Source organism: Pseudopipra pipra, chromosome W (assembly GCF_036250125.1).
Source record: "Pseudopipra pipra isolate bDixPip1 chromosome W, bDixPip1.hap1, whole genome shotgun sequence".
Classification (NCBI taxonomy): domain Eukaryota; kingdom Metazoa; phylum Chordata; class Aves; order Passeriformes; family Pipridae; genus Pseudopipra; species Pseudopipra pipra.
Window position 1 is genome coordinate 49,305,526 of NC_087580.1, and position 21,092 is coordinate 49,326,617.

Genomic DNA, 21,092 nt, shown 5'->3' on the forward strand with positions numbered 1-21,092 from the left:
GAAGGCTCTTAGCAAACATAATATCAACAACTGCAACTGTTGTTAAAAGACATTTTATCATATCCACTGTGTTTTAGCAAAGCTTTAGCAATGAAAACATTGAAATCGACTAGCAATACTACAATAAGTGTTGTGGCACAAACTTCTCTATGTAGGTCCTTCGGATTAAAAGGCAAAGCATTCCTGACAATCTGTGACAGAGTGAAATCCTACCAGCACTCAACATATCAAAGACCAGGAAGCTCCATTCCATTAAATATTTAGGTCCTTCAAACACAAAACCAGAAAAGCAAAACAAGACAGATGGACAGAACAAACCAATCAACCAAACAGAACAACCTTACCTTTCACAAGCTCGGACAGTCCATGCAGCAATTATCCATAATGAGATACTAAAAACCAACAGTACAGTTCCTGGACATATTGTCATTAAAGTCTTCATAACAAAACGGGTATTGAAGTTTATCTTGTTTAACGCTCCAATGCTTCTAGATGATGCATCGGTGAAAAGTTTGCTATGCAAAAGCATAACTCTGGCAATAAGATACAGCCTTAAGAACATTGGTATAGATAAAATAATATCCACATCAGCTGTTGTTGTGGATGGAGTGTAAGAAAAGGCAAGACGGGCTGTCCATGTGAATGTATAGTTCCCAGGTATGGGATGTATAGCACATACAAGTATTTCCAAGCAGATAAAGAAAATCCGCTCATAAGTCATGGCTATTCTCCAGTCATCTGCTCCATTGTCCACCATGAATAACTGAAAAGATAAAATACAAGGTTAACTTTAGTATGCCATTAACAAACCTTGTTATGATTGCATTTTAAAATACCATTGTTTTCAGAGCTGCTAATGACCACTAAAACCAAAATAAATTTGCCATTTCAGCAAATGACATTACTAAGTCACTACTAAGTGAATGTCATTTTGGGTAAGCCAAAAAGAATGTTTTTGTGCGCTGTTTTTAAAACTTTATATGAAACTGAATTTCCACATATTATTATTTACTAAGATTTTTTCATATTTTTGTTTAATTGTAATTTTTGATAAAACAAAACTTTGTGCCAATTTAAACCTCATCCCTTCAAAATCAATTTCTTAATCAAAGTTCATAGAATTAAGAAGAACTTTTAAAAAGGTTTTTCAGGATGGAAATCTAAATTACAAATTGAAAATACTTTCTGCAGTACAATATTAGGACTTCTTTAGAGCACGTCAGTGCTTCAGACTGGAGAGGTTATAGCTTCAGTAGAATTATTCAAGTTTTCTTCAAACTTCAGGTACCAATAATAGACCAATGCAGGCTGCAAAACCATCCAAGAAACTACATAAAGACTCTAAAAGATAACTCATCAGTTCAAAATCAGTTCAACTGTACCTCAACTACTAGCAATACCCAAACTAGTTGTTTTAAAGCTAGGTTGACCATGTCTAAATGAACTGTAATCACACCTTCAAAAAAACAAAAAATGAAAAGCAGAGACCTGCAAACACCAGAGTAGCCTAAGTGAGGTCTATTAGTAGTTGCAAATTGAATGCACACAAACGTATGTAGCTCCTTGCAGAACCAAAGCCTTCAGTTTACCGCCCAGGAACAAAAGCAATAAACCACTTCACACTGTTTAGTAAATGTTGTTCCTGAAGATTTACTAACTAAATACTTAATTGAACAAAATTTGTCACTAGTAGAGAGCAGGGTTATGCAAGGCAACTTTTAAAAAAAGCAACAGGAGAAGACCTTCACCTCTAGTCTGAATCTAGAAAAGGCTGTTCAGTAAATATGTAATTGGAAATAAAAACCTTTTGCAGGATTTTATTCAAAAGCTTAGAAGTAATTTAAGGGGCGAGAAGGTGAAATGCATAAAGAATGTCCTTCTGAATGTAAGAAAGTATTTCCAGCATGCCACACATGATGCCTAATTGGTGCTGAGAAAAAAAACTCCGGAGCAGTTAATTGGGGATGAGATAAGAAAAGGGTTTAATTTGTGCCTAGGCATAAAGATCACAAGACACGCGCGCAGGCCGTGTTCAGGTGTTACAATTTATAATAATGTCTGTCCAATCCCAAGTGTTTCCACTCCGTAGCTTTTGCCCTGGTTCGCCCCTGGCCCACCTCCTGTGAATTGGGTCTGGGGTGCATTTCGGGACCACCTCTTCATCACCTTCATCTTCTTCAGAGCACAGAGGGTACACAGTCACCCAGTTCTTGACTGTTCTCTTGCAGTTCAGGCCCGGATTAGATGTCCTCAAACAGAAGAGGCCTGCCTTGACAAAAGACTAAACATTTTCTACTGGAATTCAGGGGTAGAATTGATATGGGGAACATAGAATGGGGTGATGGGGTAGAGGAATGTATAAACTGCTGTGCTAAATGGTGAGGGATACAATATAGCTACTTCTAAAATCTACTTCTACTATATTTACATATAAAGCTTATAAAAATTAGCAAAATCAAAAAAACTAAAAGGGTCTTAAGGCATCAACATCATATATAGGGCCAAACAAGCAATTCTTCTTCTGCATTGCTTTTTGCCCCTTTCCATCTTTCCATCCTTCAAGAGTTTAGAAATGCAAGCCTGAGCTCTCTGTATATGTCCTTCAGAGATCCCAAACCACATTCTACATCTTCCCCCCAACACATTCAGTTTGTCTTCCAGAAGATTGCTCCAGTTCTTTGTTTAAGAAAGTGATAACAAGTTCACTTTATTGTAGTTGGAGTGACACTAAAAGAAAGAAAGAATTCAACCACAGTAAGAAACAAACAAGACACAAAAAAACCCAACTCATATTCTTTTCTTTTTAGAAAAAAATTCCTTCTCTTTATCTTCGGTATAGTTCTTACCTCCATTGCAATACTATTAAAACCAAAGAAACATAGTGTTGAATTAATTAAGCTAAAGAAACACGCTCAGTGAATTCAATGTATGCAACATGAGCACATACACTTTCTTTTGCCTGTGGTCTTTCGAAAGACTTTGTATGCTAGATATAAAAATGAAATTCATACAGGCAGGAAGGCAAATCGACCTATTTATTTATTTATTACCAAAAGACAGTTGGTTTGCACTTAGCAAATGTACTAACTGATATAAAAGGCCAAACTTTCAAAATACAGTGAGGCTCAAGTGCATTTGATTCTTGTGATTAGCCTGCAAATGCTGTCAGTCAGATCACACAAATGGTAAAACAGTTATAAAGAGGTCCAGGTACTTAGAGCATCCAGAATACAGATTAATATAAACCAGTAACAGAAGGTAGAAAGCACCAGAAGCCACAGAGGAACACAGATCCAGTACAAAAATTCCTATTTGAAAAAATAGTAACATTTCAAAAAACATATTTATGAGGTAAATTTCCATACAAATCTGTGTCTCTAAATTCAGTCCATGAAACACAGGAATATCAAACATTCTGGAACAAAATAGGCTGTGGATAACAAGTCAATTGGGATGTACTGAAAATAGTTAGAAATTAGCACAGGATTTCATGTACATTTTATATGCTTGCAATTATGCAACCTACTAAATGCAATTGTTAACATTTAATTTGGAAAATGCAGTGGTATTTGCATGTTCCTACTTGCTTGGTTGTGTACATTTACTATTTGGAAAGCAAGGAGGGAAAATGAATAGAGGAAAGAAAGAACAGCTGAACAGCACAATTTAAAGGGGGGGTGCATGAATTTTTAAATATTTTTTAATATACGTATATATATGCATACACCCTCTCAGCTGCTTTTAGTCAATTCTGTTATAATAACCATGCATTCATTTTAGGATACTATTCCCCATTTGAATGGGGAATGATGCTAGTAATAAAAAGAGAACAAGCTCTTCCTATAAAATTGAGTCCTGCAGCCTATGCAGAAGGCCGTACTCCAGTCAAGGTCAAAGATGTTATGCCCGCTCATAGCTTTCAAATTTCTTATTAATTATTAGTCTAACATTGAAATCTAATTTAAGTTCTCCATCAGTGTTCTGTAAAGCTTCTTCAAATACAGAACTGTGTCATGGTTTGAAATTGGCCCCCCCTGAGAGGCTGGGGGGCTCAGAGGTGATTGGGTGCCAGGGCAGTGTTCCCTGGAGAGCCAATCACCATTCATGTTGTTCGCTTCTGCTCAAAATCATATATACACAGCACCGGAAGCTGTTGGCAGTCTTGGTGTTGTGCTGTTGGTGTCTGCTGCGTGTAGGTGGAGAAGGCCAGGGGGTGGCTGGGCTCCCTCTCTCCCCTTCCGGGGGGGAGAGGGGAGCCCTGCGGCCCCCCCCAACTCTGCCTGGGCTGGAGTTGGAGACAGCATTTTGGAGTGTGTGCTGTGAAGGAAGAAATTCACAGCACTGGAGGTAAGAGAAGAGAGGCAGGCTTTGCAGCCAAGCCCTCTCTTCCCTCTCCTTTCTGCAGTTAAAGCTGTGGAGGGGGGCTTTTTCTTTCCCTCCGCTGTGAAGTGGAGGAGAGGCTCAGCATTGAAGCTGAACCAAGAGACGGGTCGGAGGAGGAGACCCGGCACTCGGGAGAAGAATCCCGGGTGAAATTGGAGACGGGCCAAGAGCTCCGGAGTTGCCCTACCGAAGCTGACCGGGGGCAGCCGAAAACTGACTCAGAGGACGCTTGATAAGCTGAACTACACTGCAGCAGCCTACAAACCGAGGTATGAAGCCGAGAGGGAGAGATCACACAGCAGAAATGACACAGGATGGAGGAGAAAGGACTTACGCTATCTCCTTGGACTTCGTGAGGAGAAAGACTGCAACAAACAGTCGGAGCTTGGTGAGGGGGGAGCATTCGGGCCCAGAACACTCCCACGAGAGAGAGACTGGTTACCCAGCAGCCTTGAAAAGCTCTTCCTGGACTAAAGTTAAAGGGAGGGACTTAAAAGGACTGACAGAAATGTAAATATATATATATATAGTTGCTTTTAGTTTGTACAGTATATTTATTTGTGTAAATAAATGTATATACTTCCCCTTCCCCTATAGAAGCCTCTGGCCTGAAAGTTTCTCTCCGGTATTGAGATAAATTGTGGGAAAGGGTGGGGGGAAGCCTGGAAATTGGATTTTAGATTTCTAATGTGGCTCAAACTGCCACAAACTACCATCTACCTTTACTAAGCCTGCACTCTATAAGACAAATTAAAAAAAGTTATTTTCATCTGAAATTATATAATGCATTTCCAACATGTGGCATGTAAAAATAAGACATGAATATTAAACTATAAATAACCTTGATGTTTCTAACACCACACAGCATAAATATAAAAATAGATAGCACATCATAGATATTAATGTGTTTGTGCATTTACATAACAACTCGTGTTAAATTCATATAACACCAGATTAGAAAAAGAGAAACAAATTCAGAGTAGACAGATTGCACATAACGACAACTTAGACCAGAGACTCCCTGAAGCTATTTAAAAGTAGATAAATTATTTTTGCAAATCATTAGTATATCAAAACAAATTCCTAGCAGGCTATCTGAGGATGTTGGTGAATGCAAAGTACAAGGAAATTGGTCAGTTTCTTTACAATCCCAGTAGAAGAACAACTGTGAAAACAATATCACTGCTCTGCTGTAAGGAATAAAAAGGAAGCAATAAACAATGATAAAGCTGTACTCCTTGAAGCATTCCTTGCAGAAGGAGAATCAGCTGTACTCACAAAGGCATTGTGGCAATTGTTTAATTTAAACATCCAAATTTTAAATGGTTAAATACCGGAGTTGCTTTACCCTTATAAAAAAACTGATGAAACTGTGATACAGACTAGCAAAATATAGCCTCTGTGGCTGCTGTTCCACCAATTTTTTTATCAAACATTTTTTTATAGCTTCTAGTCCTCAGAATATCACTTATGCAACTAAAACCAGCATTATACTCCCCAGAGACGAAGAAGGTATTAAGTACAAATGATTGAAAATCATATGGAGGTTGGAGATAGACATCTCAAGCCTTTCCCTAACTAGGGGATGAAAAACACCTTCTTCCATCATCAGAAGGCATATAATTAAATGGTCTGTAAACTATCCCAAGGCCTGTCCTTGATCTTGGAGAGCCTGTAGGAATTCCCAAGAACTCTACATCCTGAATACAGTGCCACAGAGCAGAGATGTTAGTAAGTTTGTCTTATATAAAGCCATGAGGCATCAAACACCTTCTGCATGCAAAGCACAGAAGGCAAAGAACAGTGTTTTTCACAAAGCTACATGAAAACCATGTTATCTTATGTTTCCCAGAATGCTTCCCACATCCAAAGACCAAATTTTCTAGTAGGCCATTAGAAATTGATCCACAAGATCTTGTGGATATAGTTATCTACACAAATGAAACATTCTTACTTCGTTCAAATGAAGTTAGACTATTCTATCATTCGTACATACACAAACCCCCCTAATTATAAAAATGTCAATTTAAAAGAATGATTGTAAAAGTCTGGTACTTAGTTTCATCATAAAAATTGATTTTTTGCATAGTACATTTATTTCAATTTGGTATCTCTATGCAAAATGAGTTTTTAATGGTTATCGATATCTTGCTATGCACACTGTGTATGTCAGTGTATGCAAAAAAAATTTCATGTTAATCTGTACTGGTGGCTAAGTAGGCTCAAAATGCTTCCCTCAAAGATAGCATTAAATCTGACCATCTTGGGAAGAGATGTGTAGCTAAGGCTCAGATTACTTATGGCCTTTGTGTACCATATTTTCCTATGTGCAGCATAAAAAACCTGCACATTACAATACACCTGAATAATATACATCAGTTACTATGACAGGGCACATGCAGAGAGGAGCATAGTCACAACCATTTCAATAAACATATGTGTTACTCAACACACTTATCAGGTTTGTCCATGCCTTTCTTAACCTCTATCCCTCAGAAAACACTAGCCCAAACACTCTATGAGATAACAAAGGGCACGATCACATTGACATAAGCTTAAATTCTGCCTCCCCATATTTTCCTTCTGTTCTAAATCAGAGACAGTATTCTTTTTTGATTTCTCTCTCCAAAGATATTCTGAGGCATTGTTCAATATTTTTAAATGCTACAGGCCAGACTTTCAGCTCTATTATTTGTCTCAAACAACTGTGAAATGGCTTAATCCCTGACAGCCTGTGCTGCCAAGGAACCACTACAACTCTCAGCAATTGCTGGGACATACGGAATTTCTTTTCATATAGTTCTCCCTGTATGTACATGCTTCAGGGACCCATAGAGGGTGAGATGCTCCTAAAACTGCTGTTCTTTCTTCCCAATAACCTTCTATGCAGGTAATAGTGTCAAGAAGTGAAATCCAAAGACTCCAAGGGGAAAAAAAAAAAATATGGTCCTAGATATTCAGATTTCTTCTCCAGTGCTATAAAGTAAAAGAAATTCCTGAGAAAGGCATTATTAAAAAGATAATACTTTAAATCAGAGGTTCAGAAATAGAAGTCCAGCACTCGGGGTTACCATATTCATTTGAGATACTCAGTAGACCCATCAGTAAGTGACTGAATTAAAGTTACTGAGTTCTTTCAAAGTCAGTGTCCATTAAAGGTATTTTTTAATTTAAATAATAATCTTCATTTAACACTTATTCTATTATATAATATATTCAGACCCCACTCCCTCTAGCAGGGTAAAACACAATGAGAATAAGGTCCTTAAGTTACAACATTTAGAAAACTTCCATCCAGCACCAACAGTTTCCAAAAGCTCCGGTGACTGGAGTTGACAGTCAGAAATGTTCTCCAAGAAGATGCAGAAGGAACATGACTTAGTAAAGCTCTGAATATAGCATAAGTGGAGAAAGATTAATACAGAAAGAACAGTTTAGGTAGGAGTCCTGTTCCTTTCCTTTGCACAAACACGCAAAACAGGAAAATGAGACCAGTGCATTATAGAAGTATTTTTATTGCTTTATATTTTATATTGCTTTATTGCTTTTATTGTTCTGTTATTTAAAAAGTAAAGAATAAAAAAGAAAAGGAAATGTATGTTTTTACATAACAGATATGTTTCCTAGTAAATAGACTGGGTGACCCAGAGCAATCCAGAGTAGTTGCTCCATAGAGATGGAATGAAAAACATATATAGTTTTAAAACCATACTGTTGTTCCCAGGAATCTAAGGACAGAGCAGGTTCATTTGCCTGTAGCAAATCTTTACAAAACATTCCATTAGCAAAGCTAACTTAAATGCAACTTGTTTAGAACCCAACTTCCATCTGCTGACACTCCGCACTACTCCCTACTTCTACTGGCCTGCTCTGGCTCACTCTCACCGATGAGAGTGTAGCTGGACATTAGTTATGCCAGCTTTATTACATCGGAAAGGGAAGGTGGCAAAGAAATATTGAATGGATTGCTTAGGTTCCCTTTGCACCTTTACAAATACAAACAGCAAATGACCACACTGAAAAAAAATTACTATACTAATAAAAAACTTCCAAAACAAAAACATCTCTTTAAAAACCTTTTCTGGTCTTATAGGTGATCTGCTATAACTAGTGCACTAATCTTAGCCGTACTGGGATAGAAACATTAGTCAGATTCCAGAGTTAGGAATTAATTTAGTTTTGCACTGAAGCAGCAATTCCAAGACTGTGTATGAGGAACATAGCATATCTTCCCACAAAATATCAGTACCTTTACACAGAATACATTTTAGAATACATCTTGTAAGAAACTTCTGTCATATTTTTCCCCATTTTAAGTATCTCAGAAATAAAGTGACTCTAATTCTACAATATTCTTGTGGAAGCAAAATTCGCTGAAGAGAACTATCTACATTTCGGTATTTTTATGTTGTTAATTTTAAATGATCATTTTACAGTTCTTGATTTAGGATTTGGTTTTCTTCATTCATCACAAAAATTAATTTGTTCTACAGATCACTGCATGAAGAACTGCCATCTCCCAACATACCTGCCATCAGCCACTGTTCCCAACATGAGAGAAGCCTTATTCTCTTCAGGGAAGATCAGCTTCATTACTACTGGGAAAACTAGAACCAGTTAAAAAAGGATATATTCACTGAAGAAACCGACAATATTTTTGCAAGGGAATAGAGGAAACAGAAGTTAAAGGAAGAAATACTGAATCTGAAGCTAGGTAAAATGAGGTAATTTATTCATTCTGCCAAAGGAGTACACCTACGCCTGTGACTCTAAACTTAAGAATGTATTTTTAAGGAAAGATGAACCCGATGTCCTGATAAACTTCTAACAGCTTCACTAAAAAATTCTCAGAACAAGGGTGCATTTGAACGGACAATGCTAGGTATTGCCAGGCCAACCTTCCAGTGGCCTGACCATTAGATACAACCTCCTCCTATGTCCTAAGAGAGGCTGTTGGAAGCAAGCATCTTCTACATTTAATTTCAATGCAAAAGGCCTCAGATCCTTTCAGTCACTGTTCATTAGATGCTTGACCAATGTTAAAGGACTGTCTATCCTGCCTTCTGTGTCTTATGCATTACAGTGTTGCTTTTCAGAGACAGTAGGCACTTGTAACTTTTCCTGGGTCAACATGTTCTGCAGATATAATCTATTCAAAAATGTACTGAATGGAACTAAAGCTAAATATTTAGAAAATAAATACACCTAAAGTGATAATTTAACAGATATGATGTCTCTAGCTTTCTTATAATCAGCATGCTTTTCTGTTGTATGGAATGTGTATTAAGCTTCACTGGTACAAGGTAATTTTCAAGCCTATACATGAAACTACTGTATCTTGGACCAAAACTGGCACATGATGAGATTTGTTGTTGCCTAATCCAAGGCCTATTAAAATAAACAGAATTTTTTCAGTAATTTTCAGCAGGTTTTAGATCAGAATAAAATTATCGCTCAAAGTTTATTTATTGATTTTCACCTGTTATTCAACAGACTTGCTTTCCGTGCTCTTAAGCTTCATTTGTTTTTGCAGTAGCAGTCTTAGCTGATGCTTCAGCATACTTAAGCAAAGACAAGCTAGACTTTTGTTTCTTTGGAGTCAACAGAAGAAGAAAGACAATGAGATAAACATGCACCACCACAATGAAGGCAAAAGAATTACATAGATATAAACAATTTTGCCTGCAGGATACCCATTAGTGCTTGCGATAGAAAACTGTAAGGGAGTTTAACTTCATAGTTCTTAGAGAACGCAGGATTTTTTCTGAAGAACTTTCCAATAAGATAATTAAAGCCCCATAAGCAGTGTTTACTAGAATAATGCATTATGGAATTTATTTGCACAATAAATAGTCAAGAAATGTATTTAGTAACATCCACCTGTTTTTCCTAGTACTGCCTGCTCCATTTCTTCAACTTTTCAGGAGACAGGGAAAAGGAGAAAACTCTCGAGCCTTCAGCGAGATATTTGGGCTCACGTGTGTGATAATTTTCCATAACGTTACTGAAGATTGAAAATGTTTCATGCCAAATCCATCAGTATCACATGATTTTCCCACCAGAACAATCTAGGGACTGAGGGTGCTTTCTCCCTGGAGACCTGGAAAGTGGTGGACTGAATTCTAAAAATGAACTCAAAAATGAACTCTGCTGTGACAACAGTGGCTTAACCTTAACTTTGAAGTCTGCATGACTTTCCATAGGAGTTCTACTTGAGCATGAACTAACAGTCCAATTTATAAGTGTTTAGAAATCTCAATTCACGTACAAAACCAAATAAAATTAAGATTTCTATTAATTTCTGCCAAATATCAACAATTTTCATTTTTCTGTGTGAGTGAGAGCATCTGTATCAAGGGAAGAGGGAAAAGAGGTTCAGATTCAGTCCAGAAGAACACAGACTACCATTATTCAAGAAAGGCAATAGAAGAAGGGCAATGTTTATTTACAAAGGGATACCCTAATTAGTCCATCACCAAAGCAAAAGTATCCCAGTAGACATAGTCCTCCTACCCTCTGACAGCCATCTTTCAAGAAATACCAGGTTGTGGCAGAATACCCAAGAAAGGGAATTAACGACATCTTATTAGTAACCTTAGAGAATTTTGGTTTTAATCGTTTGAGTAATATGAGGACGTGCCAGTAAAACTTCAGGAACTGTACATTTAAAAAGCATTTCTGTCTGCAGCAGTACAAGAGAGAGACAGAGAGGTCTACTTTCTCAGTAAAGGTAGAAAAAAAATGCAGTTTTACCATGTGAACTGTCATCCAAAAGTTTCCTAACTCCCACCTGATTATTAATCTAACAGCAAATTGCATTAGGGAAATGTGGAATGGAACAATAAGTTGTCTAGAAACAACAGTTTTAATCATGTTGTATGCTGCTATTTTAATTATGTAGAAGAAATTAACTATCCCAGCCAAAACCAGGACAACCATGAAGTAACAAACTGTTTATGCATAAGGTGGACAATTTATACATTGTAAATTAATATTATAATCGGATGATACTATCTTCTTAGCTGTTCCCTCCTCCACCTCTTCGAAAGTGTATTTCTCAACTGGAACAGTAGTCAGAGAAATACCTGTTCTAGGCTAACATTTTTCCTACCAGTCTTCCAAACTGAATCAACAACCACACAAGCTTAGAGAGTAATTAATATTTCATAATCTCCCAAGTGCGATGTTTCTAACAACATTACAAGCATGACAACAGTGAACCAAAATGAGAATCATAGAATCATAGAATCAGACGGGTTGGAAAGGACCTCCGAGATCATCAAGTCCAACCCTTGATTCACTACCGTCGTGGTTACTAGACCATGACACTAAGTGCCACATCCAGTCTCATCTTAAAAACCTCCAGGGACGGAGAATCCACCACTTCCCTGGGCAGCCCATTCCAATGCCTGATTACCATCTCTGTAAAGCATTTCTTCCTAATATCTAACCTAAACCTCCCCTGGCACAGCTTAAGACCATACCCTCTTGTCTTACTGATAGTTACCTGGGAGAAGAGACCAACCCCCACCTGGCTACAACCTCCTTTCAGGCAGTTGTAGAGAGTGATGAGGTCTCCCCTGAGCCTCCTCTTCTCCAGGCTAAACAACCCCAGCTCCCTCAGCCTCTCCTCATAGGACTTGAGTTCGAGTCCCTTCGCCAGCCTCGTTGCTCTTCTCTGGACCTGCTCCAGCACCTCAATATCCTTCCTGAACTGAGAGGCCCAGAACTGGACACAGTACTTGAGGTGTGGCCTCACCAGGGCTGAGTAGAGGGGAAGAATTGCTTCCCTGGACCTGCTGGCCACACTGTTCCTGATACAGGCCAGGATGCCATTGGCCTTCTTGGCCACCTGGGCACACTGCTGGCTCATGTTGAGCTTCCTGTCAATCCAAACTCCCAGGTCCCTCTCTGCCTGGTTGCTCTCCAGCCACTCTGTGCCCAGCCTGTAGCGCTGCAGGGGGTCGCTGTGGCCAAAGCGCAGGACCCGGCACTTGGCCTTGTTGAACCTCATCCCGTTGGAATCAGCACAACTCTCCAGTCTGTCCAGGTCCCTCTGCAGAGCCCTCCTGCCTTCCAGCTGATCGATACTCCCCCCCAGCTTGGTGTCATCTGCAAATTTGCTGATGGTGGACTCAATCCCCTCATCTAAATCATCGATAAAGATATTAAATAGAACTGGGCCCAACACTGATCCCTGGGGGACACCACTAGTGACCAGCCGCCAACTGGATGCAGCACCGTTCACCACCACTCTCCGGGCTCAGCCCTCCAGCCAGTTCTTAACCCAGCAGAGAGTGCACCTGTCCAAGCCGTGGACTGCCAGCTTTTTCAGGAGAATGCTATGGGAGACAGTGTCAAAGGCCTTGCTGAAGTCCAGATAGACCACATCCACGGCCTTCCCCTCATCCACCAGGCGGGTCACCTGATCATAAAAGGAGATCAGGTTGGTCAGACAGGACCTGCCCTTCCTAAACCTGTGCTGGCCGGGTCTGATCCCTTGTCCATCCTGTAGGTGCTGTGTGATTGCACTTAGGATGATCTGCTCCATAACCTTGCCAGGCACTGAGGTCAGGCTGACGGGCCTGTAGTTTCCCGGGTCCTCCTTCTGGCCCTTTTTGTGGATTGGCATGACATTCGCCAACTTCCAGTCACCTGGGACCTCCCCAGTGAGCCAGGACTGTTGGTAGATGATGGAGAGCGACTTGGCGAGCTCTTCCGCCAGCTCCCTTATCACCCTTGGGTGGATCCCATCTGGTCCCATAGACTTGTGAGGATCCAAGTGGCTCATCAGGTTGCTAACTGTTTCCTCCTGGAGAACAGGGGGGCCATTCAGCTTCCTGTCTCTGTCTACAAGAATACACAGATTTGGGGCTGTCACCATACTTGGCTCCAACATCATTACTGTTGTTCATCTGGCTTTTCTCCTGGGAAAAGGAGAGAGGTGAAGGAAGCATTGTTTGTATTTTTATCCTCTTTTCTTGAAATGATAATGTAGGCTAAGAATCATCATTTAAAACTACCTGGCTTAATTTGATTGTTATGATAATCTCAACATTAAGTCACATTTAATAAAAATAATAGCTCCTGAATAACAGGATAACTAATACACTAAATAATAATAATAATAATAATAATAATAATAATAATAATAACACCAATAACGAATAAAAACACTAATCGTACTTATTATTATACTAATAATAACACTAATAGCTAATAATACAGGATAACTAATTAACTGTAATAATTGAAAACCTATTTGAAGAAAGCATTTTAGCATTTCCAATATTTCACAAAACTGCAGAGCAGCCAGTTATTTTTGTCTAAATACTGCAGCTATGCCATTCTGGAGACTTTAGTCTGTCAAATGCAGAGCCGTTTCATAGAATATTGTCCTAGTTAGAACAGCTGGGCCCAGTTCATCACTGGATGGGTGTAACCCAAAACTGTGTATTCTATAGCCTTCCATGCCATTTCCCAGAAACTGTTGTCAATAGACTATTTGCACCCTCTGCCCAGAGCAGCCTGACTCATCAGGCTACAAACTAGGTGCTAAGAGGCCTGTGAGATAGAAGAGTGTGTTTTTGTCCTCACGCCCATTGAGGAACCCTCCGCCCTGAGGGAAGTACTGAGCATTCCTGCCTGAACCGAAGAATATATAATCTTGGAGTCTTGGGACTTTTTTAACCACTCTGTGGGATCCAGAGAAAGACTGCAGACCACCACTCTCAACCAGACTGCAGACCACCACTCTCGACTGGACTGCAACCACCACCCTCGACCGGACTGCAATCACCACTTTTGACCAGACTGCAACAGCACTCTCACCAACAGGTTTTCCCCCTCTCCCTTTACTTTGGACTCAGGGGGTCCAAAGAACACCACTCTGTTCATGCCCCAGGGTGCTGGGTTATACATTTGGGGTTTGTGGGTTAAAACCAATTGTTTGTCTGTATAATCGTACTTATTGTATTATTTTATTAAATTGTTATTCTGACTTATAATCTCTCTTTTGGGTTGAGTTCATTTTCCCCTGCTGGTTTACCTTTAAACCAGTACAAATATAAAAACGAATCTGTTTTGCTAATAGGTTTAGAATGCAAGGGTAAACGTATGTTCAAAATTATGCATGTGCCATCACACAGCAGGAGAACTCACTTGGGCTGAGCTACAGGAGGGAAGCAGGGGAGGCTGGCAGCCGCCCTCCCTGCAGTACAGGTTGCTCTGAGCCAGGCTCAGCCCAGGCAAAGGCACCCCGGATAAAGTGCAACGTGCAGAGCTGTCTGCGGTTCTGAAAAGGAGGCGGAGGGCACACACCCCAACCTCACCCCTTATATACTGAAAGTGCTTCTGTTCCTCTACTGCTTATAAACTAAAAAAGAAAAAAAAAAGACATCAAACAAACAAAAAACCCCCAACAACCCCCACATTTATCTCACATCCATATAATATTCTTGTGAAGAATCCCTATAAGTCTTCTTAAATCTCCCTTCTGACTCCATTAAAATATGATGTTCAGCAGGTCTGGGACAAGCAAACTCACAGTTTGGGTTAACTGATGAGCTGACTGTTTTCAAAACAGAACACACAGGCAAGGTCATTTAAATGGACAGACTACAGTCACCTGCTATACTGTTAGGCACTACCATAGAGTTGCTTGCAGCATGGCTGCTCAGACTTCCTACCAAGAAATCAAGGGCACTGACTACTGACAGAAAAAAAAAAAAAGGAATAAGCTGATTTTGGTTAGCAGACATTTTATATCACCAGATGCTTCTAAATATTAAATCTGCAAGCACTACTAATTGCTAAACTTTCATCCTATTTCCCAACATATTTTAGTTCATGTTTTGCAGGAAAATCTACTTTTCTTTCAGGTAGGTCTGCTTCTATCAGACTATGAAACATACCACACTGCGGGCAAAATACATTGCTGTTCTGTTCTGTACAACAAAATTTATTGTCTTGATGAATTCCTACAAATTTACACTATACTTACAGATAAAGTCTAAGTACCTTTCAGGGAATAAGAAAGAAATGATCAAATTTGAACAAGGTCAGCAAACAGCTGGTGCTCCAGGACACAGTCAACCATCTATCCATCTATGGGCATGATTCTACAGATCTGATTCAAAAAATATTCCGCTGCACATAGCAGGATATTTTCCCAAATTAAAGGCAAGTATCCCTTCAGAAAACAGTCAGTTTTAAAGATTATTTTAAAACCGTTACATTATTGGGCTTATGCAGTATTTTCTTCCACTTGGAGTAGGTTCTGTGCATTTCTAAGCTAAAATATTTTAAAGATAGTTTTTGTTTTCAGATTTAAGGTGCAACATAAATTTAGCACCATAGATGGATGCAAATATTTCTCTGTGTGTTTTTCATCTTATTTTTTAAGAAGTCAAGTGTGCATATATAAACATACTGTGCCTAAATTAAAAATCTATCAGATATCTAACAGCTAAGGGTGGTACAATGGCCTTTCCTTCCAATAGTGTCCTTGAAAACAAAACTTCCCTTCATTTTCAAGATGAATGACAGAGCCCCTCGGAGCTGCAGTTTACTCCGAGCTCTGACATGAGTACTGCAGCCTACAGCATCTCTCAGACAAAAACATAGAGTAGTACTGTTTTACAAACAGGTATGCTCGTATTCTAAACTGTCAGGCAGTGTTGAAAACTACATTAATTTTGATTAAGTCACGTGATTGCACAACTCCTTCCATGTAGTCTCATACATAAAGGAGTTCTTTAAAACGATCAATTAAAAAAAATCAGAAATACAACTGAAGTTTTTTAAAAGATTGATTTTTCTGATCTATAACAAATCTCTGAAAGAATGAAAATGTGTATCCAATTAGCTGGAAAAAATTATGCAAATGTTGGAGTAACTACCTACTGTAAACTTACACATACAGAAACCTACGACTTTTTGGTTATGCTGTGTATTGTTTTCTATTTAAAGTTTCTTGAAAATACATAGAATAATTCAAATCCTTACAGAAGTTGGGTTTTTTTCAACTTTGTTCTTAGTGCCTCAAGCAACACTTATAGCAAGGTACACTGGAGAACAAGGCTCCCACATTGCAGCAGCTACATTTATTTATTTATACACAAATAAAGAAACCTCTTCATCAGTATTTCAATAGTTTATAGTGCTACTCTGTCACCAGACACTTATTTATTGAGTACAATAATCTTAAACAGCTGCCCATCTTTGCTATCAATGCAAAGAAACTGGGTTCTGAGACAGAAATAGTGTTTTTCATATGTATGGACCGCAGGACAGGATCCCATTTGGCAAAGTCTTCAGTAGTGCAATACTTCTCTAACAGTAGTCTAAGGAGGAGACTATGGTGCCCTTTCATATTAGAACTACAGCATAGAAGAAGGGTACTACAAAATTCTTAATTTCTCTTTTTTGCTAATTGGTACTGCTGAAAAAAAATAATGTTCCTGCCCTTGAAAACTGTCATTTCTGTCTGTAGCCCAAGGTATCTCTAATTAGACATAGCAAAAGCACCAATGTATCTACAAATAAGGTATTTTTCACTTCAAAACTTTGAAAACTCTCTCTTACATGTTTCAGTTTAACTGAAATGTCAAATTGTAATTTCTTAATTAAAAAAAAAAGACAACTGAAATTAGAACTAAGTATCTGGGACAGGACGTGTGACAGTATTTTTATGCTTACTCTACAGCTTTGATCATTAAATTCCCCCTACCTTTAGCCTTACCTGTCTTGACAGCTTTCCTCTGTCACATTTCCTAGTGACTGTAATTTCTATGGCATTAAATAAAACAAATCCAACATAAGGTTTCCCCCTCTTTTTAAATACTCTAGTGTATGCTAGTATCTGAAACAGCACAATGAAGATTACGTACCTAGAAGTTATTGATGCCTCTTTCCTAATACTTAGCCCTGCTATCCAGAGAAAATGCACAGCATGACATTTAGTCACTGGGAAATAAGACTGTTGCCCTACATCTGCCACAGAAAATAGCAGGTATGTCATAAAGTGTGCTATAACCTCAGAACTAAGTGATCCTACTAGCATAATCGCAGGTAACAGTCCCAGCAGGCAACGCAATCTTATTTCTCTCCAGGGATGAAATACATTCACTGAACTTCGGGAAGCATTAAGTGATTATTTTTGTTTTCTGAATCAGCAGGAAGTGCAAAGTACTTACCACAATAAAGCCTTTAGAAAAACTGACTCTGCAACCACAGATATGTAAACACTCAGCAATTCATAAAGTTAATTAATTACCTGAATTTCCCTTGCATGGTATACAATAATGAGCCCAAGCAAGATAATCGTGGAGAGGCTAATAAGACATTTCAGAGCGAGGGAATACAGAGACTCCTGCAACAGAAAGACACCACTGTCCATCAGAGACACACACACGGAACCGTTCCCGCCCCGCCAGGCTCCCCAGCCCCGCTGCGAGCAGCGGAGCCCGAACTGGGAGGGGAGGGAAGATCGCCTCGCCTTACAGTGTCGAGGCCGGAGGGTTCCTCACGGCGGGGCCAGGGAAGGGGGACACCTCGCCTCACGGTTGCGGAGCCGCGGGGTGAGCATCTCGTCTCAGGGCGGAGGACCAGTGGGCTCCACACGGAGGTGCCGGAGGGTCAGGGCACCTCTCACCTCTCCTCGGGGTGAGGGACGCTTCCCGGCAGGGCCGGGTGAGGGCTGAACAGTCCCGCCGCGCTGGGCTCTAAGAGAAACGAAGTGATGTCGGGGTCGGGCGGCAGCCGCCTTTCCACGAGGATGACGGCGCGGGGCGGCTAGACCGCAAGAATTTGAACGACTGACAGGAGAGTGCAGCCGGCTGCGGAGCCACCTTTCCGGGAGCCCACGGACCGGGACGGACAAGGAGCCCACAGAAGGGGCACGGGGGCGGGGGGGGGGGGGGGACGTGGGTTGGGCTGCGTCGACCGCGCCGAGAGCGAAAGGAAGGCGGTCCGACGGCGTGGCAGGTACCTTCGTGTAGGCGCCCCAGGACAGCTCTGTCTCGATCACCATGACTACGATGCCAAACATGCCGAAGATGAGCGCGTAGTCGCTGAGGCGCTTGCGCTTCTCGAAGAGCGCCCGGCGGTGCCCCAGCTTGTAGCCGATGTTCTGGTTCTTCTTCTTGCTGGACTTGCCCCCGCCGTTGTTCGTGCCGCCGGAGCCGTAGAGCGCCAGGTTGTTGGAGTTGTTGTGCTCGGGCTTGGAGACCACGATCTCCGGAGCAGCGGCTATGGGGCCGACGAGCGGCTGCTGGAGCGGCTGAGACTCGGAGTCAAGCTCGTGCAGGTTCCTGCGGGATGAGCTCAGGTTGCTGAGCGGCCGCATGATGCCGCCGTTGTACCTGCACCTGCTCATGGCTATTTCGGCGAAGGGATTGCTCTCCCGACGCTGCTGGTAGTGGTGATGGTGGGTGCTGCCGCTGCTGACACTGCTGCTGGGACTGGCTGCTTGCTGCTGCTGCAGGCTATGGCACTGGTGGTACTGGGGGTACTGGTGGGGCTGTCTGCACGAGCCGGCATGACTGGAGGGGGTGAGCTCGCTGACGTTCAACTGGCTGCCCTGCCGGGAGGAGGCGGAAGTGGAGAGCGGCGAGGAGTGAGTCCTGAGGGCGCCCGAGAGAGGCGAAGAAGTGCAGAGCAGCGAGGGCAGGTTATCCCCCGCTGCTGCCACAGCGGCCCCATAATAGGTACAGTTGTTGCACTGGAGGCATGGGGTCTGCTGCTGCTGTGGCTGCTGGAGAAGACTCTGCTTGTCCTGGCCCTGCTGCTGCTGCTGCTGCTCAGAGCAGAAGCCCGTCTGGAACTGCAATGGTGTTTCCATGTCGGAGGCGTTAAAGCCGCAGGAGCACCAGGTAGTGGTGATGCACCCTGCGCAGTGCGTTATGGTCGGCAGGGGAGAGGCCTGCTGCCTTCACGAAGGGCCCATCCCGGCTTCCGTAGAGTCCAGCCGATTGGTCGGGGGGACCAAAACGAGGCGCATCTCGTCGAGGGAGACCGGCTGCGGTGTGAGACGGCGGAGAGATTCCCCCATCCGCCCTGGCCCCTCTCGCGCGGGGATCCCGTCTGCTACCACTCCCGCAGGTAGAGGTTACCCTCACCCCCCGCCCCGCCGCCGGTGTGCCCCACGCCACAGAAACTCGAGGGGGCCCGAGGTGGGCGGGGGGAGCGCTCTCTGAGCTCGCTTCTGGGATCGCCCTCTGGAAAGAAAGGCAGCCGCGGCCGGGCTTCCTGGCCCCGCCGCACACATCTGCGCCGTCTCCAGAACATAGGCGCTGCGCTGCGCTCCGGAGCTGTCCAGCGACGCCCCATCGCTTTCCGGAGACGTGCAAGACAGCAGCGTCCTCGCTCCGAGGCCCTCGCCGCGGTCCCGGGGAGGAGGCGGTTCTCAGGGCCTGGCGCGGCCGGCGCCCAGCACGGAGAGGAGCTGGGCCAGGGTGCGGCCTCAAGCCGTGCCCACAGGCCATCAGAGACGTCACAGGAGATCTCTCCTCTCCTGAAACTCGGGAGAGCCCAGGGCCCACTGGCTTCCAGGGGCCGCAGGGCCCGGGGTGGCAGCGATAGCTAACCGCTGGGGGGCTATCCGAGGCATTTGGTTACATATAGTAATTTCCGATATTTTTCAGACTGTTCCGAAAAATATTTCTGGTATTAAGAGCCTCAAAAATAGCCAAGAGACAGAGGAGCTAGCTAAAACTTTTATTCGAATAAAAGGAAGAGTTCACTGGACAATCCCCAATGAGGTCTCTCCACTTGACAGAGGTCGCAGCCTCTTTTATCCCCTTTGCCCGAAACGCAGGTCCCTCCCCGTTTCTCCATTGGCTGAGGTATTTCGGTGTTACAGACTTTCCGACACACCTACAACGTGTGCCCCATTACATGGTCATTAGGGGAAGGGTCCCCAACATTTTCAAAATGGAGGTTACTGATCCTTTGCTTCTGATAGGTCCTCTTGTCTCTGGGCAAACTGCACCTTTCTGTAACTGACAACCAGTAACTTGTCACTTCCTACTACTAAATGTAACTACACTACAAACTTTGCAAGAACACCTATTTATACCTAATAAGACCTATAACAAAGGGGAGGATTTCTTTTGGCCACTCTTTTTCTTAACTAAAAAAGGAAGAAACTAGTTACTGGAAGTTTCATAGGATTTTCGATCATCACCTGAGGATGCAATAAAAGGTGATTTATAGGTTAGGGACTTATTCTAATGGATTACTAGAAGCTTTAACAGTGAAACAGGATCGTTTTCATTATGTAATTGAGTTTTTGTCTGGATCCATTTTCCCGAAACTCTGTTCCACAGTAATCTTTGTTCATCACCTGCTACCATTTTGCCTCTTCACCTTCCTTTCTCTCCCAAATTCTCACTGAATAATTCATTATGGCAACTCCCTTAGACAGAGCGATATCTGAACCAGATAAAGTCTTTTTTCTGCATTTATTTAAGGAAAGATTCTTTAAGGAAAGAGTTGTGAAAAAAAAGTTATTTACTTTATAGCTATGTCATTCTCTTTTTTTGAGTCAGGAGGCACTGTCTATGCAGATTCAAAATTCAGCTGTAATATTGCACTTCAATAGCATGGAAGGTCTCTTTACAACTTTAACTTCTCTCAGATATTGAAGAAAAAATTGCTAGGCCTTTCTAGGATAAAAACCTACATCTGTATAATTTCTAGAACTTGCA

The 21,092-nt window shown here is 41.8% G+C and overlaps 1 protein-coding gene and 1 pseudogene across 1 annotated transcript in view; one reads left to right on the top strand and one right to left on the bottom strand.

The window, feature by feature from the left end:
- LOC135405089 (uncharacterized) overlaps positions 1-12,323 on the top strand; it is a 437,130-nt gene extending 424,807 nt beyond the window's left edge. The window contains exon 2 of the mRNA XM_064639804.1: positions 10,627-12,323. The gene's annotated coding sequence lies outside the window, so the exon portion shown is untranslated. The remainder of the gene's footprint in view (positions 1-10,626) is intronic.
- Positions 12,324-16,254: 3,931 nt separating this feature from the next.
- On the bottom strand, positions 16,255-20,838 carry LOC135405088 (small conductance calcium-activated potassium channel protein 2-like; annotated as a pseudogene).
- Between the last annotated feature and the right edge of the window lie 254 nt (positions 20,839-21,092).